Genomic DNA, 27,290 nt, shown 5'->3' with positions numbered 1-27,290 from the left:
GATTCATGGTCCCTTTCCCCCTTTACCCCACCCAGGCCACTGAGGGCCTAATAGAGAGCCCACAAGTGACTGTGGCCAGGTCCTGGCCTGCCCATGTGTAGCTGGACCCATGCCTCCCACTCCTAGGGCCTCAGAGGCACTTGCTGGACCATCTACTCTTTCTGGGGTGAAGCAAGCAGGAAAGGCAAAATGCTCCATGTTCCTTGTGATGGTATATCTCTCAGGACTCACGCTGCTTATGCAAACACGGCCTTTCACAGCACTTCCACTCCTCCTCCTGGCCCAAATCTGGTGTCCCCCAGCTCCTTGAGATTTCTATTGGGTAGTAGTGGATGGGGGCAATGCCCCTACCCAATATGACCAGGTATGTGTGTTGGGGGAGTGGGAGGGGAGGCATGGCTAGGGATTCCAAGGACCCTCCCCCAAACAGGAAGTTCCTGAAGGTGAAGGGGTAACTCTCAGTGAAACTGGGAACCCCCCAACCCCCCGCAACCCACTCCCTGCTCAGGAGCTCAGATGAGACAATCAACCACTCTTCAGCGTGAGGAAACCAGAATAATGATACCCAATTAAATCAGACCCAAAGGTACTAAGCCTGGAACTCGGTAGGCTTTTAACAACAACATCCATGATGATGACATGTGATTGTTAGGCTTGAAAATGGCCAATGGCAGAGTGTCTGGGATGTTTTTCTGGCAACATCAACACCCTTCTCTTGGAGCATCTACTCCAAGTTGGTCAATGGAAGTTAAGCCGACTATATTAAACAGCCTCGTTAAATTTCTCCAGGAAGGTGCTCCATCAAAAGACAATGGGAGGGTGCCTTCATCTCTCTCCCTGCCCCAGAGGTTGACTTCTAATTCCTCCAGAATCTCTTCATATACAAGCATATTTACCTTTTTTTTTTTTTTTTTTTTTTTTTTTTTTGTCTTTTTAGGCAAAAAAAGCACCTGTAGTATATGGAAGTTCCCAGGCTAGGCGGTCCAATCGGAGCTGTAGCTACGGACCTACACCATAGCCACAGCAACACCAGATCTGAGCCGTGTCTGCAACCTACATCACAGCTCACGGCAATGCTGGATCCTTTACCCATTGAGCGAGGCCAGGGATCGAACCCACGTTCTCAAGGATACTAGTCAGGTTTGTTACCACTGAGCCATGACAGGAACTCCACACATTTTAAATCCACACAAAGAAGATCATACTCTATTACCTGTTGTGTGATTTATTCTAGCCACCCAAGAATAGATACTGGCCAGCCTCCCACAGCAGCTAATACATAGAGACCTACCACATCAATTTTTGTAGCTGCATAGTATTTCACAGTATGAATTGACCATAGGCTCAGTCCCACTTCTTTACATTCTTAAAAAGAAACACTCTGATGAACATTCTTGTACATATTTCTTTGGGAACTCTTACATCTTAACCATATAGTAAATTCCTAGTAGTGCAATTTGTTTGCAACCAAGTATATGTGCCCTTTATATTTTGATACTGCCACATTTCAGAAAATATTATACAATGTACATGCTCCAACTCACAGAGAGAGTGTCACACAATAGACACATGATGGTAGGGAAAGGCACCAAGGTAGACAGCTATGTGACATATGAGCCATGGGGGCATCCAAGGGGTCCACTGCGAATGGCACTGGACTGGCCTGTTGTCCAGAGATCAGTGTCCAGTGGCTTCGTCTTGTGTGGGCTGGTTGCTCAGGGGTACCTTAGTCAGAGGGAGGTGGGGCCCACAGAGGCGCTGGGAATGGAGGGCAGGCCAGCATGGCTGGAGTCCCGCCTGAATGCTTTCCTGTGGCCATTGTCTCTGCCCTGCCTGGTCTCCTTGGGGGGAGTTTATTCAGGGGCCTCTGGAGACGAGTTGGGCAGGAGGAGGAGGGTGTGTAGTCCTCACCAAAGGCACCCAGGAATGTGTCACAGGAGGGAGAGAAAAGGGCGGGGGGGGGGGGAGGAACCCATCCCTGGGAGAGACAGGGACGTCAAGAACCTCTGACTAATGAATAGTGAGTTTGCCCTTGAACCTCACTGGGTGTCGCCATTCTCAGGCACAGAACAAGAGCCGAGACACGTCTGAGCCCAGCTGCATGGGGACGGCGGCGGTTCATCTCAGACACTTTGACAGGCTGGGCCTTTTCCCTGCATAGCTCAGATCCTGCTCCCGGCTCCCCTGGCAACAGCACAGCGGCCTGGCTCCTAGGTCCAGGCCCTGCCTGCTGTGAACAAGAGGAGGGAGGAAGAGGAGCACCAAGGGGAGGACAGCTGGGGAGAGGGAGTCATTAACCCCCAGAAGCCTGGAGCCCCGCGCCTGGGCCACCTCCTAGTGTGCAGCCCTTCGTCCTCCAGGGTGGAACGTGTGATGGCGCAGAGCTTCTATTTGCTGGAGGACTGGTCAGAGCGCCTTGAGCCAGGACAGGTACATGCTATGACAAAGGCAGAAGCGGCGACCAGCAGGATCACAGGCAAAGGCCCCTACAGGAGGGGTTGGGGCCTGTTTCCCCAGGTCCCCGGCCACGTCTCGGAGGGGCAGCGATGGGAGCGGAGCCGGCACCATGCCCTCTGCCTGGTCCTCCTCCTTCATCCTGGCCTCAGGACAGTGACTACGGCGTTCTCCCTCTCTGCTGGGCTCCTCCCCTTCGGGCGATCTCGAGTGTCCTAGAGGGGCATGGCTCTCTATTCCAATCCCTTGACCTTGGCAAGATGCACAGGTCCCCTCTCTGTCTCCATTTTCAGAGGAGCTGAACAGAGGCTGTCCCATTCCACTTCACAGGACAATCTAAAGAGAAGAGAAATAATACGTGAGCAGGAGCTTTGCACTCTGGGGAGCAAGGTGTCCTACAAATCTCATTCAGGTATTATTAGGGCCGAAAGTAGGTATTTCTGCTCCCTGGGGCTGTGGGGGAGGTGCTCACTCGAGGTTGTCTCGGAACATCCTCAGCAGAGCAGGCTGCAACGCAAAGGCAAGAGGTCAGGCAAGACCCCGGTTTATATCTACGGCCTTTGGAGATTCCACTGGGATGAGAAGACGAGGTAGAACAAAAGCATGTTTTTCAAGGAACTTTACCTGTATCATGGCTATGCCATGCTGCAGATTTAGGAGAACCGTGCGGCGATCCTCATTTTAGAAATTGGGAAACAGGCTCTGAGGAAGGTTAAGGGCCAGCTCCAGGTCATACTGGTTACCCAGCAAGCTGAAAGTCAGAGACTTGAACTTTCGGTCTTAAGTAAACCCCCTCTCTTTCCGGACCTGGAAAAGGAGCATTGGCTAGGATGGCGTTCTGAGGTCCTAGCTCTACCTGAGCCCATGACCACCTGATTCCGTGGCCTGCACTTGTGTCAGCTGTACCAGTGGCAGAGTGATCTGGCTGGGGGGTCCTGGAGAGAAGAGCCAGCCAGGCGCTGCGAAGCAGCCTTTCCCCTCTGGATTTCTTTGCGGGGCTTGGAGCTTCTGAGTGGGAAGACCCTGGCCAAGGGAAGTAGGACCAGGCAAGTCCCAAGGAATACAATGCAAAGTCAACGTGAGGCCCACCTGGTGGCAGGCAGAGCCTCAGGACACAGGCTAGCCCAAGCAAATGGAAACAGAAGAGATCAGCTCCAGATCAGGCGCTGGGAACAAACTCAGCTAAGACTCATGCTCTCCGGTGGAATTCTTACCCTAGAGTAAGTCACTCCCCAGCCTTCGGTCACCAGCCAGCAGTGAGCTGGGTTTTCATTTCTATAGCCTCAGAGTGAAGATGCCTCCGTGCATCCCAGGGCAGCTTGAAGGAGATCGAGGTGGTTGGTTTTCCCGTGAGCCAGGGGGCTGGGTGGGGGGGACGGTTACTGGTGGGGAGCAGAGGGGAAAAAAAAACAGGAAGAACTTCCAGGTGATAAAATGTCACAGCTAAAAGGGACCTTAGAACGCCCTCCTAGCCAGTGCTCCTTTTCCAGGTCCAGAAACGACGGAGGTTTACTTAAGACCAGAAAGAAGTTCAAATCTCTTGACTTCCAGCTGGGTGTCTGCTTAGGCAACTTGTCACTCTACTAGGCCATCCTGAGCCCTCAAAGGCAAGGATTTCACCCAATCGAGCATAGAGATGGGCCAGGTAAAAGAAACTACTATTGGCAAAGCACAGCAGGTGTCAAGGAGTGACTTCAGGAAGTCTGCCCCTGGGGCTGGGGCAGATGCCACTGTGAGGCCAGACACTTCCTAGCTGACAGAATGTGGCTCCATATCACCGCCAGCACCATGCTGCCAATCTCCCCTGGCTGATGATGAAACAGAGGCAGGAGGAGGAAGCGCAGAACATGGACAGACCCCCTAATTCTGACCCGCAGGGCTTTTTGAGAAAAAGGGTCAGGAAGGAGGAGCGGCTGTGGGGGACACAAAGAGGGCGCGAGCTCCCAGGTGAAGCTGGTCTCCCCAGGGCCTGATGGCAGAGCTGTAGCCAGGGCGGAGCTGGGAAAGGCTTAGCTCCCGGCCCTTTGCTGCTGCTGGGTCCTCTGCCAGGTGAGGCAGGGTGCCCCATGCCAGGCAGACCTGACCTGTTCAAAATGCAAAGGAGATCCAGGATCCTGCATCCTGTGACCTCATCAGGAACTGCCCTCAAGGGGAGTCTGCGCTGCTTGCTGATGCACAGACACATGACGGAACAGAAAGACACAGAGACAAATGAACTTCTTTCAGCCCAGCTGTGCCCTCCTCTCTGGGCTGAGGATTCGGGCCAGCTGCCATTTGACTGGCCAGTGCCCGTGGTTAAATATTCTGCCTCTCACTGCTGTCCTCATTCCCCAAATCACCAACAAACCTTGGAAAGCTCAACTCCTTCCTACCTGCCCCAGACCTAAGAGAAAGGGAAGAGGAAAATCAACCCCATTTAGTGTTTAGCAAATCTATAGGTGGGTAGAGATTAGTATTCCCATTTTACAGATGAGGGCTTAGAGGCTCCAAGACATGACGGTTCTGCTGCATAGTGAGGCCAGAAGTGGAAGTCTGATCTGGGCTTCTGCCTGTCTCCCCTCTCCAGCCAAGGTCGCAGGCCTGGGCCGTCCCCATCCTGGGGGCTGGAAGGCTCTGAAGCACCTGGGTGTGAGCTCTACATCTTTACCGCATTTTTTAACTTCCTCAGGGTCCTCTCAGGCTCAGTGTACGCAGAGGAGGCATACCGCCCAGCACACCTGTTTACTTAGGGAACAAATTCTCCACCCCCTGACCAGCATTTTCCTGGCTAACCAGGGCAAGGAATGCCTGCAATTTACAGATGGCTTCTAAGTGGGATAGGGAGCCTGGGAACCTGGGGCAGGGGTAAGGGTTGGGGACCGCTACCAAACAAAACCTCAGCCATGCAGAAAGGGCTGGAGAGCCTTCATCTTGGGAGCTTTCCTCCTGAGGAACAAAGAACAAGGTCACTCTGGCTGCATGCAGGGCTCGTGCCCCAGTCCTCCACCGGGTACCACCCATGCTGGCCCAGGCTCGGGATGGGGAGCCACGCTTGGAATGTGATTCCCTGGCTTTGTGTGATGCTCAGTTAGCAGAGTGCGACTCCCAAGATCCCCTGTCACCTCCTAAAGCCTCTCCCAGCCCACCCTCCCAGCACCACACTGATCACCAGATTAAGGAGCTCAGGGCTACAGCTGAGGCAGCTAAAACCCCGAGGGGAGGAGCGAGGAGCGGGGAGGGGCAGGGCAGGCAGCAGCGCAGCTCTCCCAAGGCTCTGCCTGCCCCGCTTCCCCCCACCAGTGGGGGCCCTACTCTCTGTTCCTGCCCTGAATTCTAACCTCTAGGCTCTTCCTCTTTAGCCTCTGACTTCCTCTTCACACCCCAAGGGAGCAGCCTAGGAGACAGGGGAGGGGTGGGGAAGGAGAGGCAGAGTGGGGAGAGGCAGCCCGGGAGGAAGGAGTGGGTGCCCTGGGGGTAGAGAAGGGCTGGAGCCGGGGCCTCCCCTGCAGGACCGAGTGCCCCCCTGAGGGTGATCCCGGGGGGTCCCTGTGTGTCCCTCTAGCCAGCCGCTGACACCTGAACAAGGGGCATCCCACGCACAAGAAGCCACAGCAGGAGGGAGCACCAGGGACCAGGGAGGCTGGCAAAGAAGAGACAAGAGAAGGGCATGCAAAGATCTTTCTGAGACCCCAGCCATCCTGGGCCACAGTCATCCCAGATCATTTAAAACACGGACGTAGGGGAGTTCCCATCGTGGCGCAGTGGTTAACGAATCCGACTAGGAACCATGAGGTTGCAGGTTCGGTCCCTGCCTTTGCTCAGTGGGTTAACGATCCGGCGTTGCTGTGAGCTGTGGTGTAGGTTGCAGACACGGCTCGGATCCTGCGTTGCTGTGGCTCTGGCGTAGGCCGGTGGCTACAGCTCCGATTCAACCCCTAGCCTGGGAACCTCCATCTGCCGCGGGAGTGGCCCAAGAAATAGCAACAATAACAACAACAACAACAAAAAGACAAAAGACAAAAAAAAAAAAAAAAAAAAACACGGACGTAGGAGAAGTTCCCTCTGTCTACAGAGTCACCGGATCTCTAAGAGATGGAGGGGCCCATGAAGACCAGCAGGAAGGAACTGGAGCTTTGAGCACACGGCTTTTCAGACTGTGAGTGTCCCAGGCTTAGACTGTTGCCCTATTTATTATTTATTTATTTATTTTTGTCTTTTTAGGGCCATGCCCGCTGCATATGGAGGTTCCCAGGCTAGGTGTTGAATTGGCACTGTAGCCGCTGGGTTACGCCACAGCCACAGCAACGCAGGATCCGAGCAACCTCTGCGGCCTACACCACAGCTCTCGGCAACGCCAGATCCTTAACCCACTGAGTGAGACCAGGGGTCAAAGCCATGTCCTCATGGACGCTAGTCGGGTTCATTACTGCTCAGCCACGGCGGGAGCTCCCTGGACTTTCAATTACTGAGAAGCTCTGATTGAGAGGGCACGGCGCACGGGGCTGAGTCGGGGAAGAGCGGGAAAGGCCATGGAGCCAGAGCCGCTGGTCACTGGATCCTAAGACTCCTGTACCTGAGCAAGAGGGGCCATGCTCTGTGCCCCCTCTTTGAACTTTCAGGATTATTGTGCAGAGCTGGAAAATCTGAAGGCGCAGCCCAGAAAGCTGTCCAGAGGCCCAGTTCGGCAGGCCTCCAGCCCCTTCCAGGCCTTGTCCCCTAAGCCAGGGCCTGCAGGGGACGATTGACACACTCCAGGGCCTCAGCCAGCAGCTGCTCTCCCGGCAGGCTCTCCCTTCCTGTCCCTGTCAAGCTCCCTTCTGCAGGCTGGGCTGGGCCTGCTTCCCACCTCTGCAGGGTAGGTGTGGGCTGCTGGGCCGGGGGTTCCGTGAGGACCTGGGAAAAGAGGCTCTGCCAGTTCCTGATCCTTTACCCATTCCAAAAACAGAGGCCCGCACTCCAGTGTTAACAGGGACAAAAATCTTTCCTCTAACCCCCCTTTATCACCCTCCCTGCCCCAGTGGCCAGAATTCACTGCTCCCATTCCCATCACTGTGTTCCTTCCATGGGTATAAAATCAACCCAGGTTTGCAGTGGTCATGAGCATCACGGACTTTCCGAGCCAGAAGGAAACGAGGATTCCTCAAGTTCCACTCACTCATTTTGCCGGTGAGAATGTTGAGATTCAGGGTGGAGGATGGGCTGGCCTCCTCCGGGTCAGGCAGCAAGCCAGTGACAAGGACATGCTCGTGCCATGTCTGTCAGACTCTCTTTCCTGCTTGGGGCCAGGGCTAGGTAAGGGCCTAAAAGAGGGTTTCTCCATCATATCCCCAACAAGATCCTAGCCCAACCATGGGCGGCAGGGGTCTGGGGCCAGGGGAGGCCATAATGCGATAAGCAGACTGGCCATCTGGCTTGGGGACGGAGGAGAGCCCAGACTGGCCGCTTCTGCTGCCTGGTCCCGGGGGGCCCTGTGTCGCGAGAGACAGACTGCCAGATGGACAGGCACTGCCCTGGGTCTGGGTGGAAGCCAGTGAGTTCCCTGTAGTGAGAGCTAACCAACTTTCAGATGTGGTGAGGTAGGAGTAGGGAGGTCATAGGGAGCAAAGCCAGGGCCCCCCACAAAAGGCAGAGAGGCAGAAAAGCAGGATGGGGGAGTAGAGATTCCCACCAGGGGGAGGGGGGGGCGCTCAGAGCCTGGCTCCCCAGGTAGGCTCAGCTCCACAGCCACAAACAGGTCCCCCTCCCAGGGAAAGGCAAACACATCTCCCCTGGCACCTTCTCAGACATGCATGCAAAACTAATTAACATGGGGAGACATGCAAGCAGCCGGCCAGCTCCACACCCTGAGTCCACGCAAACAAGGCAAGCCCTTGTCCGGGAGCCGTGCACAAAGCTTTGTTGCTAATTTAGGCATCTGTCTCTGTCTGGTCTGGTCCTCCTGCCTGCGCTGGGGTTGTTCCCAGCCCCTTGGACAATGCTGGGAACAGGCCTGCCGATCCCTTATTCAAATCACACCCAGGACAATGAGCTCATTGTGCAGGCCACAGAAAAAGGGATGCTGGGGCGGTGGTGTGTGTGTGTAACGGGGAATCGGGAGTGGAGAAGGGTGTGTGGTGGGGGGGTGGCAAAAGTAGGAACCCAGGAAAGTGTTTACCAACACAGCCCCTGCAGCTGCCTCGGGCCCTCTCCCCTCCCCCATGGCCCGGGACAAGTCCCGGGATTCAGAGGTGAGGCCCCCAGAGTGGATGAGGGGCCTTCTAGCTCCTGGGCTGGCAGATACAAAGTCTGGCTCAAACCTTCGCCTTGGGGCCCTCTCCCACCCTCTACAGCCTACAGCTACCCCTGCATGTCCATGGCCAGACGTGTGTCTTAGAGCTTGGTTTGGGGGATTCTTTTCTCTCTTACCACAGACTGAGCAGTGTCAGGGACAGATCCTGGACAGGGAGGAGGAGACAGGGCTGGGGGGAGAGGTGCTGGCAGCAGGGCAGGGTGGGACCTGCTGTCTCGGTCATTGTCTTCAGGCAACATGGCATTTTCTCCTCCTTCCCAGCTAATAAATTAGAGAGGGGACCGTGAGCTTCGAAGGGACAGGCTCCCCACGGACGGCGGGGAAGGCAGGTGGGAAGGCAGGCTGCAAGCTCATGGCAGATGGGGCTCACGCGGCCTGAGGCTGCTCCCACCACACCTGGTTAGACACTCGCCCGTAGCCCGACACAATGAGCAGCATTAAACAAACAAAATGAAACAAAAAAACCCTATATATATATATATATATATATATATATCACACACATATAAGTATATATATACAATATACAAATCCCCTGCAATTCCCGAGGGGGAGATCCAGGGCTTTGAAATACCCTCCCTCCTATAAACACCGCCCACCCCACCCCCCAGCTCCTTGTCGCACGGGAGCCCGCCTAGACAGGCCGACGTAAACAGACATGCACAGCCTGACACTGACACGCAGACACAAAAAGAAACACACACACCCAGAGGCAGCCCCAGACACACACACTGACAATGGTGTAATGAATGCTGGCTGGCGAGTGCATTCAGTCAAAAGCCCACACCGCTGGCTGCCCAGCACCAGGGTGGCTGAAAGGTTATGGAGAGGCTGCAAGCCAGCTCCCCGCAGCCTCCTCCCCGCTCTCCCAGATAGGGGAGTAAAACACCACATTCCAGGCAGCCACATGGAAGCAAACACCTCCTGAGCCAGAAAAGTTCAGAACTGGTCTCAGCCCTGAGTCAAGGCTGTCGGAACTGTCCTGAAAGGATTTTATTTTATTTTATTTTAATCTTATGTTTAATACCAAAAAAAAGTGTTTAAAAGTCTTTTTTTTTTTTTTTTTTTTTTTTTTTTTTGTCTTTTTGCCTTTTACCACGTCCTGCGGCATATGGAGGTTCCCAGGCTAGGGGTTGAATCAGAGCTGTAGCCACCGGCCTACGCCAGAGCCACAGCAACGCAGGATCCGAGCCATGTCTGCAACCTACAGCACAGCTCACGGCAACGCCAAATCCTTAACCCACTGAGCGAGGCCAGGGATCGAATCCACGTCCTCATGGATAATAGCCAGATTTGTTTCCGCTGCGCCATGGCAGGAACTTCTAAAAGCCATCTTAATTGTCCTGCATTTTGAGACATGTCTTAACATTGGGGCAAAGTGGAGACTCGCCGGGATCTTTTTCGCATGCAGTAGAATTCCCAGGTCTGGGTGATTTCCTCCTGCAGTTAAAGTAATTTTGAGAAGGGCATACAGGATGAAGAGGAACACAAATTGTAAAAATCTCAGAGATTCTTTAAAATGTGCTTCCTGGGATGGAAGGCGAAGGAATGCTTCCTCGCTACTGGCCCAGAGCAGAGGAAATGTCTTAGGTTGAAGCATATGAACTCACCAATGTTTGACTGGTTTCGATCTATAAAAAAGAAACTTCTTATGGGCCAACCTAATAGGCAATTGGCTCCAAGAACTACCAGGATACCAGAATATTTTTCCCTTTTTAGGTTTCTTCTCCAAATTGGGTTATTTTCTTCCCAAAGAAGGAAAAAAACAGTAATCCAAGACCCAGGTCTACCTTGGAGCATTTGTCTACAGCCACATAAACTACATTGTGCAGAAAGGTCAGAGCAGCCGCTGGAATGACCTGTGAACACAGACACACAGAGAGACAAACACATAGCCCACAGCCTGTATCGGGCCAGGACCCATCTTCAGACACCTCCACCAGGGCTGTAGCTTCTCCTGTCCCTGTCTTCTGACTCTGGAACGTGTCCTGAAGAGGACAGAAGGAACATGAGACGAGAACACAATGGGAAATGTGACAGCCCCGCTCCTGGCTTGTCCCCAGGGAGGAGCATCAGGGGCTAGCGTGGGGGTCCCTGCAGGTACTCTGTCCTGGAGGCACCAGCAACTGGGAGGCTCTGAGACAAAAAGCCTGTGCTGTCAACTGGCTACCGCATTTAAACCCAAGGGTAATCTCTGTACAAAGACGGCACTCCAAACTACCTCTTAGAGAGCCACGCACAGGAAGCTACCAGGGCTTGAGGCCACTCGGCCAGGGGCGGGGGCTGCTTTTTACCAGCAGCTGGGTATCCGTGGGCCTGTCACTCAGGGAACACAGAACACAGCATCTTCTTTAGAAACCACCCTCACAAACCTCTCTGGAGGTTCTCAGGGAAGGGAATAGAGATTTCAGAAACAGAGTCCAGCACTGCTTTGCAACCACTTCCTGCTTTGTCTTTTTTTTTTTTTTTTTTTTTTTTTTTTTTTTTTTTTTTGGTTGGGTTGGTTTGTTTTGTCATTTTAGGGCCGCACCTACGGCATATGGTGGTTCCCAGGCTAGGGGTCCAGTTGGAGCTGCAGCTGTCAGCCTACACCACAGCCACAGCAACGCCAGATCCAAGCCTCGTCTTCAACCTACATCACAACTCACGGCAACGCCGGATCCTTAACCCAATGAGCAAGGCCAGAGATCAAATCCACATCCTCACGGATACTAGTCAGGTTCATTACCACAGAGACACAATGGGAACTCTACTACCTGCTTCTTGTCCACAGAGGAAGGCCTGTTTCACACACACTCATCTTGCCCACCGGCAAGTTGGCGGGTCTGTACCAAAGCTGAGGGGAGGATACTTTGCTGAGAGTCTCCAAATGACCAAGGACTCCAATCAAAGATTTGAAACCGCCATCCACACATTGGGAAGTGGCATGGTCGCTCCTACATCTATGGCAAGTACTTTGACCACAAATGCCATGTAACTCCTAGACTTTCATCTTTCTAAATACATACATACACACTAACCTCAACAAGAAAACCACCAAAGCAGGAATAACAAGATGAAATCTGCTTGGCCTTTCTGCTCCTGGGAGGCAAGTGAGGGAAAGAGAGCCTTAAGTCTGGGCTTTTGGGCTGGTGGCTGGTAGATGTACTTACAGGGTGGGCTCCAAACTAGCAGCTACATGGAATATTCTTCCAATACTCTTCCAAACGCCAGATGTGTTGAAAGAAGGCAGCTGGATGCCCACTGTTGCTAATTTAGAGTCAGGCTCACCTGTCAGCCATTGCACTCAGGATCCGGTCTGAGCAGAACCAGGATAGAATTCTAGCCTTGAGCCCCCAAACAATGTTGAATTTCTTCCAAGGAGGAGAACCCTTCTGTATGTGAATTCATCCAGACGTAACTTATCATTTGATCGCATTTAAGATGCTCCTTATCAGTCTCAAATGCAAATCCTGATACGTTACTGCTATGTTGATTCCAAGGATCAAAGTTTCTTTTGTTTTGTGTTTAGGGCTGAACGCATGGCATTTGGAAGTTCCTGGGCTAGGGGTCGAATTGGAGCTGTAGCTGACAGCCTACACCGCAGTCACAGCAACGCTGGATCTAAGCCACATCTGCAACCTGTACCACATCTCGTGGCAACACTGGATCCTTAACCCACTGAGCAAGGCCAGGGATTGAACCCTCATCTTCATGGATACTAGTCAGGTTCGTAACCCACTGAGCCACAGTGGGAACTCCTCAAAGTTGTAGTTTTTTTTTGGTTTGGGGGTTTTTGTTTTGTTTTGTTTTGCTTTTTGCTTTTTAGGGCCACACCCGTGGCATATGGAAGTTCCCAGGCTAGGGATCCAATCAGAGCTACAGCCGCTGGCCTACGCCATAGCTGTAGCAACATGAGATCTGAGCTGCATCTGCGACCTACACCACAGCACACCAACTCCGGATCCTAAGCTAGGCCAGGGATCGAACCTGCAACCTCGTGGTTCCTAGTCAGATTTGTTTCTGCTGCGCAGTGGCAGGAACTCCTCAAAGTTGTTTTTTGAATGAAGAAAAGATGATTGCGATGTCACAGTTCTATAGAGAACCAAAGGAATCTGGAAAATTAAAGTTATAGCTCAGGGTAAAGGGCAGCTTAAGGTCACCAAGGGAAAAGCATGAAATGGCCTCTGACCCAGCTCTACCAGGCTCTTTGGGGTATGGACAGGGAAGCCAGGAAGCCACAAATGGGCAAGAACGGTCATACCCCCAATGCCGGCTAATCCAACACCCACTACCCGCAGCCTGACCTTCTTGTCCCGAATGGGTAGATGAAATTCCATATTACACAAGCTTGAAAGTGCTGGGCCTAAAGTGTTGGGCTTTAAAGGGACTGTAGTTCTTTTCTGTGTATCCCCAAGGCCTTGCCCAGTGCCCAACATATAGTACAGGGTCAATAAAAGCCAAATGAATAAATGAAGGCAGTGAGAAAAATACCACCTGCTATGAGAAGACCTCCAATTTCTCGGCTCCATGGCACAGCCCTGGTGGAAATCCAGGCCAAGAGCCATCAGAGGTGAGACACCCAGGGTGGATGGGTCTACGTGACTCAGACTGGCCTGGCAGCACCCCACACCCATCCTTCTCACAGCAATGAGGCCATTCCTTCACCTGCCCTCCAGCCCTGCTGATCTTGGCCTCCACCATCGGACCTGCTCTTCGTACCCAGGTCTCTGGCCCAGTCCTGTGGGATTCCGCCTGCCATTCCATCCCCACCTCTGAACCTCTGTTAAGGGGACCCTCCCCCTCCCCAGCCTAGAAGGCCTGTTTGGGTACAATGAGCCTGCTCCAATGACTCTAATTCCTCCTCTTTTAACTCCCACAGACTCAGTCAAGCTACATACACCCTGAATGTGTGCTTCCTTCAGCTGGTTTCTGCTCTTGAGGGGTCAGGGTTGGTTCTCCTGGGGTTGGTTCTCTCTGCACCTCAGAGCTTGGAACTGATAGTCAATAAACACCAGAACCGAGTGACTGAGAGAGCTGAGCTCAGTCCCTTGCTCGCTGCCACTTTCCCTGCACCTTAACCCATTACAGATGTGGGGCCCACCAGCGAGAGCATCACCTGTGCTTGGTGCCACCCTTGCCCCATGCACATACTCTAGGGCAGCAGATAGGGATGCAAACTGACTTTTGTTTTTCTTTGAGGGCTGCACCCATGGTATACAGACATTCCCAGGTTAGGATCAAATTGGAGCTACAGCTGCCAGTCTACACCACAGCCACAGCAATGCGGGATCTGAGCCTTGACTATGACCTACACTGCAGATCAGGGCAATGCTGGATCTTTAACCCACTGATCGAGGCCAGGCGTCGAACTCTCATCCTCATGGATTCTAGTTGGGCTCATTAACTCTGAGCCACAATGGGAACTCCCAAACTGACATTTCTTGAGTGCCGCAAGGTATTAATTACTATCTCTAATTTTACAGATGGGAAAACTGGCTCAGCGAGAGAAGTGGAACAGTGCGGCTGAGGGGTCTGAACTAGGTCACAGACCCGGACGCCCACTGAGCCACGCACACCGCCTCACCCCGCCATGATCTTGAGCCTGCAATCCAACAGCACAAGAGAGAGGAGTGGATTAGAAACAACAAAAGATGGCGTAAAGGAAGGGTTCAAGGAGAAGGGGGGCTCTAATGAGGCCTCCCTCTGTATTCCCAACCTCCGAGCACTCCCTAAGCAAATGACACACCTGCAGGGGCATATGCACCACTTCTCCTGGACTGTGCCCCTAAACTGGGCAGACGGGAAGATGGTCTAACGATCTTGCTTTAGGACCACACAAGGGTGTGGATCCCTTTGCCATCTCCAGAAGACAGAATACTACCTCGGGGGCTGTAACATTGCAGAAAAGCCAGAGGTTCAACCTTTGCACCATGGGGAGACCAGTGGGCTTGAGTCAATTCCTGACTTTACAGATCAAAGCACAGCCAGGCTACAGACCACACAGACAATTACGAGGAAGCCCAGACTGGGTGGGATGCTTCTCACTCCTCCGACCACCTCGCCAAGGCTCCCAGGGTTCCAACTACACCTTCCCACCAGGGTCATCCATGGATATTACCAGCCCAAAGCAGGAGATGTTACACAACCTGCTCTAGCAACCCAAATGAGCTCCGGCTGCTTCCCAAAGCCCAGGCTGACTCCCTAGGAGACGAGGACTCACAGGAGACCCAGACTGCCACCTACTTAAGAGCTGTAGCTTCTGAGATGTACTCCATGTGATCACCCCAATGACATCCGGCTTATAAAAGGAATGTCCTTAAATTACATATATCGCTCTTTTTCCTCCCCAAGAGATGGGCCTTCAAGGAGATAAAGGATGCAAAGTGCTAGCACAGAACTTGGCACAGCATCAGTGCTCAATAAATGGTTCCTGTCACCATTATCATGACTCAGTATGATCTCCTGGCTGCCCACGCCTCACCTCCCTGACATGCGAGGAGACTTTTTTTATTTTTTTTCCATAAACTCAAGGCTTACTAGGGCTCGGAGACTCTTAACCCAGCTCAGAGTTTCCAGGGTAGGAAACTGAAGTTTCTGAGCAGGAAAGGGGACCGGGAGGAAGAGAGGACCCACAGCCAGGAGTCCTCCAAGGTAAGAAGGTCCCCGTGCCCTCGGACAGCAGGGTGAGCCTAGTGCCTCCCCAGCAAAATCCTTCTGAAGACCCGAGGCTTGGCAAGGAGCCAGGGCAGGAGGCTTCTCCAAGAAGATGCTGGCTCTGAGCCAAGGCGCATCCCAGAAGCTTCAGCTCACAGAGGCAGCAGAGGTGGAGGGGAGGAGGGGTAGCCAGAGGAGGGGCCACAAGGAGGCCTTAGGCCAAAAAAAAAAAAAAATCAGCTTAAAGTGTGTTTGGCACAAACCTGGGATACGTGGCTGCCTTCCCCTGCTCGTGGTGTCCACACATCTGGGGGACAATGAAATCACTGAGAGGACCAGGATTGGGGCGGGGGGTGGTGGTGGTGGTATTCCACACCTGGGAAAATGCCCTCCCATCATCCGCTACATCTGTGGCCCCGGACCCAAAAAGCTGAAAAGCATGATGCTGCCTGTGGATTCAGACCTTCTGCCTCAAAGGACTGAGGGCTAACTCCTGTTTAAGAGGCTGTACCAGGTACTCCCTAGAAGCCCCGTAAGGCCTGAGCTTCTGCATCGGGCTCCAGCCTGGCTCTTCCATGCACAGAGCTCTGTGGCCACAGGCCTTCCAGGGGTAGGTAAGGATTAGTTACTGAGCCCTGGAGGTTGGAAGAGGTCTTGATTCTCTAGTCCAGCCCAATGAAAATACGAGTGACCTGTATCATTAAAAGTTTTCCAGGAGCCACATCAAAAAGTAAGCAGAAACAGATAAAGCTAATTTTAATACCTTTTATTTAACCCAATCTTATCGTTTCAGCATGTCCCACAGACCACATTGCAGGAGATCAATAGTGGTGAGGCTAACAGAAAGCACAACTCATGACTCCAGTAACCTCCCGCATTTTCCGATGAAGATGCAGCCCAAGTCTCTAAGGAAAGGGCAGAAAGGAAAGCCCCAGATTCCATCCCTACAGCTGGGTCCATCAGCCTTTCCTTTCAGCCTCCTGATAAATACCCCTGGCCTACGAAATGATCATTTTATGATAAATCAAGTTCAAGGGGACTGCAACTTAACTCCTTGAAACAGACCACCCAGGGAGGCTAGATATACTTAAGATCACAAGCTTCAGAACAAAGACCAACAGAAAGAACAGGAGGGGGCTCTGGGAAACCTCTGCCTGGGAGGCAAGGCCCAAAGAGGACCCCTGTGTGTGCCAGTGCTGAGCCGGGCCACCTGGCTCCTATGGGGTGTAAAGACCCACACTCCAGCCCTGGGTCTGGGTATTTTTTCTACCACGTCGCCCTGGAGGAACTCCCCACAAAAGATCCTCTCTGCTTTGGAAGGCAAGAACAAGTCGTGCTTTTACCCAGTGCTTCTAGTTTTCTTACTCCGAGTCGCCATGCCAACACACAGTCATAATTACTGAGGAACGAGCCAATAGTGGCAGCATTGACAAAGACACTACATCAGGGCCTGTGAGCTAAGCAAGGTCAGGCTCCTCGCGGCCCCCGGCTTCCTGCCCACTTCCTTTATTCCACTCTGATCCATCGCTTTCTCTTCATTCTCTTTCTCTCCCGCCCAGATGGTCCCTGATTATATTTTCTCTGCACAGAAAGGCACTATGGCTCAGTGTATAAAACACTTTTATAGCAATTAGGAGACAGGTTCTCCTTTGAGTCTCTATTTTAACTTGTGGGAAAAGTCACTTTAACATCCAGACCTCAGTTATTTCCCTGTGAATGGGGAGAATATTTCGGACCGTGCCTATTCAGCCAGCAAGTGCTCGCATTTAATTCAACTACTAAATGCAGAGGCTGGTGTGTGTCCAGCCAGCTCTAAGATCTTCTTTATGATCAGCACCAGAGGCACCAGAAGCTTCAGGGAGACAAAAAGAATGTTCAGATCAGAGAGGGAGTTGGTTCTAATACCCTGAGAACAGCAGGGCTTATAACTCCCCCCCCCCCCGCACCCCCAGGGAGGGCAAAAAGCTCAGAAAAGGAGCCAGGAGCAGCTGAATGGTGGGCTCTATCCGATTATAAAAAGACAAGTGGGATGGATGAGAACTACCAGGCTAAGTGACAAGCATCCTGAGGCCCCCAGTGAGAACAAGGACATGCACCCATTTCAAATGAGAGGTCAGAAAAAGAAGGCAGACAGCCATCACCCGGGCCCTACACAAGAGCGCCCCAATTTCAGAACACCCAGTGCACCAACATCTGAACTTACAAAGGAGATAAATTGGAGGCTGATGATTAGCATCACAAAATGATTATTCCCTTTGTAAAAGGCTTCACTGCAGGACTGCTTTAAATAGTGCGTTTAAACCATGATCTGATTTGCTAAATTCGATTTATACACATCTACTGCCTAAGCTGGCGTGCGGCTGTATTTACATGTCTTCCCTTGGCACGGAGGAGGGGAGAGGCCAGCCACTATTTGGGGCCTTTAATCCTTGTAGACAGTAACTAATCTGGGGAACTGAACCCTGTTTTTCTTCCACAGCTGGGGCTTTAGCTATAAACTGGCCTCAACTCTCCACCCTACAATGCCTGGGCAGAGCCTGGCCAAAGACGGTGGTCAGGATTTGGCCAGATCTGTTGGAGCCTTTTGGCTAAGAAGGGGCTCCTCACCAAGAAGCAGACCCTCCTCCCCCACAAAGGGGTGACAACCTCCCAGGACAAATTTGCAGAGAATCTGGCCAGTGACAGGTTCACTAAATGTATTCAGCACTGACAGTTATCATGCTAGGGGTTCAAAGGCTACCTTTTGTGAGCCATGGAAATCTGCTAATCTGTATAAATTCTGGGGCATCTGATGAGCCATTCTGATTCATACTTAAGCCAGAGGAACCAAACCTGGGCAGGCACAGAAAGGGTGTTCTCCATCCAAAAAGGACAAAAGAATGGATCCACCAGGACAATCAGGAACTGACAACTGCCAAAAGGGAAAATACACTACCCAGTTCATATCATTTGCCAAAAGAGAGAGGTCTAGGGATATCATGGGCTCAGGAGTCAACATTAAAACAAAACAAAACAAAGTCCCCCCAGAGAACTGAAACCAGAACCTCCCTCCACCCCACCTCCTCAGCACCAGAGAGCCACTCTGAGAACTGCTCACGCATTTATCAAATATTTACAGACACCTACAATGATAAGCCCAGCCCAGCACTAGGATCTGAGGGAAGAGAAGGAACAAGAAAGGATGCAGGTCTGAGGAGCTTATAGCGGGGGTGGGGTTGGGGGGGTGGAGGTGTCATTAAACACAACAAAACCATTGTTGAGAAGCCCACGAAAGCCCCCCTCATGAAAGGACGGAATCTGGACTGGAAATCAATCGGGACCCCTGGTTCCCATTCCTTGCTCTGCTAGCTAACTTCATGACCTTAGGGAAAATTACTTAACCTCTCTAGGCTGGCTCCTCATCTGTGACATAAGAGGTTGACCTACATAATCGCCAAGCTTTAAATCTTCCATAAATAAATCTTAACAGAGGGGGAAAAATGTCTATCTCCAAAAATCCTGATGGGTTTCCTATTTTGAACAAGGTTAGAAATCATCATGTTTTCTTCTTTGTCTTGGCTGCTAGGAGGCTCAGAACAACCACAACATTAAATCATAACATTTATTTTAGGCCAGAGCTTTAGGCCAGGAGATTGGGGGTGGGGTGACAGGAGAGCCCTCCTTTGCGATGTGGGGATGGGAGCTTGGATTCAGGACAGGTGGGTGCGGGTTTGACAGAAGAGACAGCAATGGTGATGAATCCAGGTATGTGTTGTGTTGTATGCAAGCGCTCCAGCCTGTGGTTAAGAACTCAGGCTTTGGGGCAGACAGCCCTGAATCCACATCCTGGCTCTACCACACCCAAGCTACAGCCAAAATCACGAAGAGGCAATCATCTCCCTACTTAGCAAGCTCCAATGCCTGTTAAGTACTTAGAACCGGGCCTGGCACAAAGCAGGACTCAAAACACAACGGACATTACTGGAGTTTCTTAGTCAGTCTGTACAAATGCATATGCGTGGAGCCTGCCTTAAAGACGCGGTGGCTCAATCGGGGCAGTTAGAACAACAGCGACTGAGCTCAAATTATTCAACCAGGTTTGGGGTGGGGGGTAGGGTGCACAGAAGAAAAACCACAGCTCTGACCTTTGAGCCAAGCCCTGGAGGAGTAAGAGCTCAAAGTTGCTGTTCCTCGGGGTCACTCCCGCCCTCCTCCTGCCTCCTCGGCAACGGACCCAAAGCAACCCGGAATGGTGCGTCCTCAGCGCCCAACACCAGCCCCACGCGAGGCCGTCGCCGGACCGCCCTCCCTGTCGGCGGGGCTCTCTGCAACTCGGTCCAGCCATTAATGCACTCGGGACCACACCCAGGTCTGGACAAGGTGGTCTCGGCTTGCTCGCCACTCGGGCCTCGTGGTTTCAAGCAAAAGCGGGCGGTATCCACGCGCCCGACATTCCCCGGAAATAAGGCGAGGGTGTGAAGCCCCGCGGTTCTGGGCTCCAAAGTACCATCGTGGTTCCGTCCCGCCCGCTCAAGCCAGGTCGAGCCCGAAGGCCGTCTCCGCCCTTGCCTGATGCACGTAAGCGAGGCGGGATCGGGCCGAACGCCTCAGTTTCCGCCGCGGCCCCAACGCGCACCGCCAGGCTCTGCGGCTTCGGCCAGTAGCGCACGGAGCGGCCTGTGGGGCGCGGGCAACCGCACGGAGGGGCCTGAGGGGTGCGGGAAGGAGAACGGCGGCCAGCGGCCGTCTCGCAAGGCCCGTCGGGGTAATTACTACCCGGAGGGCCTGCCTGCCCTCGGCGAGCATTGGCCGAGGTACCGCGGGGCCGGACGCGCTCGACGCGCCTCCGGCTTCTGTGCTGCCGCGGCGGGGCAGCGCGAGTAGGAGCTCCGCGGGGCGGCGGCGCCGCCACCCACCTCGTGGCCACGCAGTCATCCTGCCGCCTCACCCCGCGCTCTCAAAGTGGCCTCCCCGCCTCCCTTCGGCCACGGGGTCACGGCCGCGGGGTTGCCGCGTCCCCCTGCCTCCCTCGGCGGGCCCCGCGCGTCCCGTTGGTGCTCCCCGCGCTCTGGGGCCTGCGGGCGCCTCTGGTTCCGAAGGCCGTAGGCCCGGGCTCCCGGGTGGACACGAGGTACGAGCACGTAAAAAGGACTCGTGCTTTGCGGAGACTCGGCCCCCGAGTCTGGGCCGGTTGCTCCATTTCCTGCAGCCTGCAGATGGGGCGCGGGCACAGGCCCCAGGCCTTCGGGGCCTGCCCGGTGCAGGGCGGGCGGAAGGCAGCCGCGCATCCCCGGTCAGCGGGGAAGGCGTTGGCCACTGCGCGCCTCAGGCTGTCGCCGAGAGCCGACGCCAGGAGCCGGTGTGTCCGAGAAGCCGCGTCGGAGGCCAGAACCCCTCCAGCCACTATTTGCTTGGCGCCTACTGTGTGCTACACGCCATGCTCTGCGCCAGCTCTGCCGAAGTGTATCGCAAAGCGCGACTAGCCAGTAAGTGTATTTATTGTTACGTCGTTTCAGAGGGCGTTGTGTGTGACCTGGGCTCGGGGAGGAGGGGCGCCTTGCCGGCGACCCAAGTTAACACACAGCGGCTCCACCGCCCTGCTTTTGGACTCGCCCGATGTCAGGGCTACCGTCTGGACAGCCCGCTTTTGAAGGCACTCAGGGCGGAGCAGGGATGCAGGCAGTCAGCTCCTCTTCCCATACCTCGGCTTTGGCCACTCACCTTGCCTCCGGCGCGCCCTCCTGCGAGAGAGCTGTGCCCACGGTTAGTTCGTGCCCGCGAGAAGGGCGCTGAGGAGCCGAAGCTCTTGCAGGGAAGTAGCTGTAAAACAGAGAGGAGACATCAGGTGCCCCCAGGCCCCCCCAGAGAGCGCCCCGGTCGACTGGAAGGTGGCAGTGGGGACACGTGCATCCTCCACGTCAAGGAGGGAGGTCGCGGGGCGCTCTGCACGCCTCTGCCTTGCCCTCCCGGGAAGCAAGATAGAAGCATGGTGGGGTGACAAGAGGGAATTGCGGGCCCAGCCCGGAGCTCGTTATGGGCCAGTGGGCCAGGCATCCAGCCACCTGATAGGGCGCAACTGGCAGTCAGCCCTCCGGACCAAAGCCCTGCTCACTTGGAGCTGAGGCTCCGGATATGGACAGCCCTGAGGTGGGGCACCTGGGTGCACCTAGGGCCCAGCGTGTCATTCTGAGCCTGCCATCGAGTTCCCAGAATGACCTCGGTGTCCCCCCAGACAGCAATGTTCATGAGTGCTGAAACTCAGAACCTGCTGGAGCTGGGACTCCAGGCACCAGCTGTTAGAAATCCTGAACCCCCGAACTGACAGGGACCTCCTGGTGACAATCAACCTCTGGCCATGGAAGTCAACCCCTATCCTGCTCCCTTCAAACCTATAGACATTTATATGTCCTCCTCCCCAGTGAGAGAGGCTTGGAACTTTACACTTTATACTCATTCCAGCCTTCCAAAAGGGGTTGCTCCTTGGAGTTCTGTGTCTTGCCTCCCAATTCAGGGGCCCATTATGCATGGCAGGCACTGGTCATTTCTTCCAAGGGATTCTGGACTTCTGTTAGTGCTTTCACTGAGTCTGCAGCAGGTGGAGGTTTAAATTTCAGATCCAGACATTTATGTGTACCCTCTGTCCAACCCTGCAGAAAGAGCTGTCATTTACTCAGCACCTACTGCATGCCAGGCACTTTGTGTATTTCTTCCTCACATGACCCCTGGAGGTGCAGGTCCTACTATCCCCATTTCACAGATGGTGATACAGAAGCCCAGAGAGAGGAGGTGACTTGTCAAGGATACATGCCCTAAAACCCTGCTTCCCAGGTGTGGGCATCCTTCCCACCCCATAGCTGCCACCCTTCTGGAATTTGGATTGCTGGATTATTACCACAGTCCAGGACTGTTCTGAAGTCCACGCTAGTGTCTCGGTTCAGGATTGTCACCCCTAGGGGCAGAAAAGGCCACCAAGGAAAGCCAGGAAGAGCCAATCTTCCTGCCGTCCCCAAGAGCCATGATGTGGGAATTCCTCAAGCCCTTTTGGGCGCTCCAGAGGTATTTCCTGTTTCTACCCTCTTTAGCCTGGGTCCACCACCTTGAGGGAACCTGGCAAAGCCTTATGCTGGCCAATAGTCCACTCCTGATTTTTAAAATCCCAGTGTACACAGTCAAAGAAGTGGGTGACCTGTATTCTGATCAGGATAATTCAAGCAGGAGAAAATGAGACGAAGGGGCAAGGAGAGCAGATATTTTTACACACAACCCCAGTGGAGACCTGAGGGGATTCAGGAGCTAAAAAGAGGAGCATGGTAAGGAAATGCCCCTGTCTCTGGTTCCCCACAAGAAATTTCATCCCAACTGATAATCAGACAGGAAGCTGTAACTCCCCCAGCCTCCAAGCTGAGAGATGCTTTTTCTTTAAATGACGATACTGTGACGTTAATGTTTCTTTCCTTCCTTTTTTTTTTTAATGAAACCTCTATAAGAGACAATCTCCATTTTGAAAATTATGTCCATTGGGCTGGAGGTGAAAGAAGGAAAAGGCAAAACGAAAAAAAAAAAAAAAGTTTGGGCTTTTTCAGAAGAGGGCCAGGGAGACAGCCCCCACCCCCAGGCTTCCTGACACTGCAAAGATGGCAGCTGAAGGTTAAGATGGGTGGGTACAGACTTGGGAGACACTCAGAATGGGGGTAACGGTAACGGAGGGGCCAAGGGTCTGAAGCCACACTCTCCAGAGGGCAGAAGCAAAAGGTCCTTTTCAAAACAAACCCGAGTTGCAGGAGTGTGGGACCAGCCTAGCCCAGGGGACCGGCCAACCCCTTTTCCAACGTGCAGTCCGTCTCCACCCTAACAAGACAGAGGAGGCTCAGAAAAGGCCACCCCACACATTCCTACAACACACAAAGAACCTGCATTTGGCCAGAGACAAGAGAGCAGCTCCACTCACAGCACCCCCTAATTCATGAGGGGAACAAAAACTAGGTTGCCAGCTGATAGGGGGAGGTGAGGCTGACCAGTGAGGGGCTCCAGTGCCTGTGTGCGAGGAAGTTCTAATTAGCACAAAGCCAGCGCCTTCCATAACAGCTCTCCCTCCACTCCTGGATGCCTCGGATGGGAAGCAAGCTGCAGCGTGTGAGCTTCACCAGTCCCCCATCCTTAACAGACCTCTGGTCGGAGCAGGGCTATCCTGCATGAAGACCACCTCAAACCAGCCACCCCACCAAAAAAAAAAAAAAAAAATTGAATTACAGATCTGGCTTCTGGGTCCATCCGAGGGGGGGGGTGTTTACCCCTTGCCCAAGGCCACTGCAAACATGAAATCTCCTAAAGAGTCCTGGCAGACATTCTATGTAGATACAACTCTAGATGGGTCAAAGGAATCCATGGTCAGAGCTATCAGGAGGCAGGTGGACAGGGATTGATCGGAAGAGGCAGCCAGGAAGTTTATGGGGTGAGGGAAGTGTTATCATGGGGTAAATGCATTTGTCAGAATGCCCAGAACCACTGTACACCTGTGATCTGTTCCTATATGTGAATTATACTTCTAATAATAGACATGGCGGTGTCTAAGTATGTGGCAGTGTATCACACACACATACATACAGAAGTCTCAGCCCCTGACGGGGTTTCTCCCATAGCCTGTGATCTCCTTCACGTGAAGGTTCACACTGTTTGCAAGGGTCATGGTGGGGAAAGGGGCGGGAGCCGATGGGGATGTGGGGCCTGTGCTCTTCTCACAAACACGCAGCCTCGGCTGGCCGGGTAGGGAGGAGGCATGTCTGAACTGAATCAATTAGCTGCAGAAAACTTCAGAAAAGAAGTAAGACCCTTCATAAAAACAAAGCCCACTCCTTAATCCCCAAAGGCAATCCTCTCGCCCATTCCCAGGCCATTCCTCGGTAAACAAAGAAATCCCTCCTTCCACCTGCACACCTCGATATGTGTTATGAGCTGACGGTAGAGACTGCATTCCAGCCGGGCAGAGTGTGCCCTAATGACTGGAAACCCAAGGGCAGGTGACTGAGGGGTTTCCCCGTCTCTTTCTCGCCCCTTCTCCCCTTCCCCCGCAAGTCTGTTCTTTCGTAACTCCCCTCTCCCTCGCTCTTCCTTCTTTTCTTAAATTAGTGAATAAGCCAACCCAAGGCAAGCAAATCAAGGCAAAGACATCACTAACTGTACTTTGTTCATTTATTTTGACAAGTGCAGTTTAATTTTAATTATTTATGATAATACTTCATAGTAGATGAGTAAATGTGCTGGGGTATATTTGGTAACATTAATGAAGTCTGCCTAATAGGAACCTTCACTCCAGCTCCCGCCTGGAGAGCTGCCTGCTGGAGAAGTGGGGTGAGACCAGTGGTCTGTGGTAGGGTTGGCAATTTTTTGTGGGGGCGGGGGGGGGAGCTTAATGGGTTTGAGGATTATCGAAGGGAAAATGAACCCAATTCGAGAGAAGAGGCAAATACGCAAGCCCATAATGGTGTGTCTGTGTGGATTGTGTGTATTTAAACACTGAGAGAACACACTTTGTGGTAAAGAAGCCCAGGCGTGCACACATGCCACATGCATATTTACACATGAATCTCGAATGTGCAAATCAGCAGAGACCCAAAGAAATTAGGCTCTGGGCAATTAAAAATTGAAATAAAAGTGGGAAATGTGATATACAGAGTTCTATATCTCTTCAAAGTCTCCCTCTCCTACTTATCATGTGCCTCAAGTGGGCAAGCATGGTGCAAAATGTGGACGATAATGAAAGGGGTAGGGAGTTTCTTTAGCTGGTGATTACTTAGGAATGCTCCCTCCAACACACAATGAACCATGAAAAACTGGTCTCCATCAATGCACCATTTTAAATAAGAGTGATCTTTCTATAGCTCCTCCTCAACCGGACTGCCATCCTTAACATAACTGATTGTTATACAAGTATATGACTCAGTATATAGATCACACATATATAAGGATGGGTATATTACATATACAGATATGCAATCATTTGGTCCAAACACATAGATATCTTGGTACACATCAAGACCTATGTTCCAAAGCATTTACAGTATTATTATCTACAATAATGATAGACTTGCCATAATACAATTAATGCTTAATTTTGACTGTAAAGAAATAGTTGACCCTTTATTTTAAAATAAAAGTAAAAAAGTACCTTGAGGTTCCCTGTTTCCCATCTCTACTCTGCTCAGACCCAGGGAGGTTTAGGGACATTTCAAGAGACAGAAGTGGACACTGCCTGCCTCAGGATAGAGTCCAGGATTCTTGCAGAGTTTATTGGCTAGATTTGGTTCAGCCCTGGGGACAAGAACTAAAACTCAGCAATTGCTGGTTTCTCTTACGGAGGATTCCAGTGGGGGAAAGTGAGGCTGCTCCTCAACTAAGGCACACCAAGGGTTCAGAGAAGAGGGTCCCTTTTGTGGCATAGCTGTGTATGTGAGAAAGGGTTAGCAGGATCTGCCTGCACCCATGAAATGCCTTCTTACAACCCTTCAACCCTCCAAGCAGAGGAGTTCTTGCCCATTAGAGCAGGATCATCAGCTGGAGGCACCTGGCTCTCAGCTTTCTTGCCTGGCCCCAAGCTCCTCGAACCCATCTCCTTAAAGCCGTGGCCTGGCTCTGGCGTGGGAAAGGCAGTTTGGAGCTTTTCACAAATCCAGTATCCCCTTGAACCAAAACCAATTAGCCTGGCCCAAGGTCCTGTCATTGAGGCCCTGGCCCTCTTTTCAAACCCCTGCAGCTCAATTGCGGTGAGGGGCTTGGCCAGTGAATGCCCGGACCACTTAAAGTGGTGCTTAAGCCGGACTGGCCTGGAAGGAAGGAGCCAGCACTATGGGAGCTGCAGCAGCCCATTCTCAGAGCCACTGACCAAGGTTTTGTTCCAGCCACATCCCCCACCCTGACTCTATTTTGAAAAACCCTCCCCTCCTGTCCAATTCCCAGCTGTCTGGAGGAGAGATAAAAAGCTTTCTCTATGAAGCCACGAGACACCCAAACTTGGCTGCCTCAGACAGAAAGGACATCCCCAAGTTCTGAGTTCCATCCCCAAACATCTTGCCCTTCCTTTTAAGGGGAGAAGGGGCACTAACATCGATAGAACACCTACTGTGCCCTCAGTGTCTACCTTGAGCCTGCACAGCAGTCCATCTGATGGATGAGAAAACCCAGACTCAGAGAGGGGAAGTGACTTGCCCCCAATCACAGCACTTAAGAGTAAGGCAATTTGGAGGAACCTCTGAGAGCCCCTGAACACCACTCTCTTAATGAGAGAGAAGAGCGTGAGAGGTTGGCCAGAGCAGTCCTATGGACCCAGATGAGAAAGGCAGAGGGGAGCACCCCCTGGGGGTTGGGAAAACTCCTGAAAGAGCCACTCCCAAGACAGCTCCGGTCTCCACCAAGGCCCTGCCAACATCGTCCGTTTTCCCTCTGTCTGACCCAAGATGAACTGACCCTAGGGAGAAGGGGGTCGGATAGGGGACGAGGTGCCTCTGCCTTCCTCCAGCCCCCGCCAGTCATCACCTCCCTGTCCAGGAGGAGTGAAGACTCGCCCTCTGTGATGGGCGGCACTGCCAGGGCGCCCTGGCTGTCGCCATGGTGACGCGCATCCCACCCTGGGCCAGAGCTGATTGGTCACTCTATCCAGGCTGATGGAGGGGGGCTGAAGTCTAGGCGGGATAGGGGTAAGAGACACCCCAACACACACGACAGAAAGAGACTTGCCAAGGGGGAAATGAGGACTATTAAAATGGCGCCGCTGCCTCCATGGGGCCGCTGCTGTGGGTGCGCAAAGCCGGGTTGGAAAAATCCGGGTGGTGGGCTTGCCCGCGCCGCGTCGCCTGGCTTCTGGAGGGCGCGTCAGCCCCTCAGGGGCTGTCCCCTCCCTGCCTCTCTCGGACCTGGCCTACAGGCCAGCACACCCCAGCCGGCTGGACCCGCCCCGCGC

At 53.0% G+C, this 27,290-nt stretch overlaps 1 long non-coding RNA gene across 1 annotated transcript; it reads right to left on the bottom strand.

The window, feature by feature from the left end:
• LOC106510139 lies at positions 1,210-27,290 on the bottom strand. The gene is made up of 2 exons (XR_002345803.1): positions 21,059-27,290; positions 1,210-2,790 (listed from the first exon to the last, which is right to left on the bottom strand). It is a non-coding gene; the product is annotated as an uncharacterized LOC106510139 (long non-coding RNA).

This window comes from Sus scrofa, chromosome 7 (genome assembly GCF_000003025.6).
Source record: "Sus scrofa isolate TJ Tabasco breed Duroc chromosome 7, Sscrofa11.1, whole genome shotgun sequence".
In the NCBI taxonomy this organism is placed as follows: domain Eukaryota; kingdom Metazoa; phylum Chordata; class Mammalia; order Artiodactyla; family Suidae; genus Sus; species Sus scrofa.
This window is presented reverse-complemented; position numbering and strand designations above follow the sequence as displayed.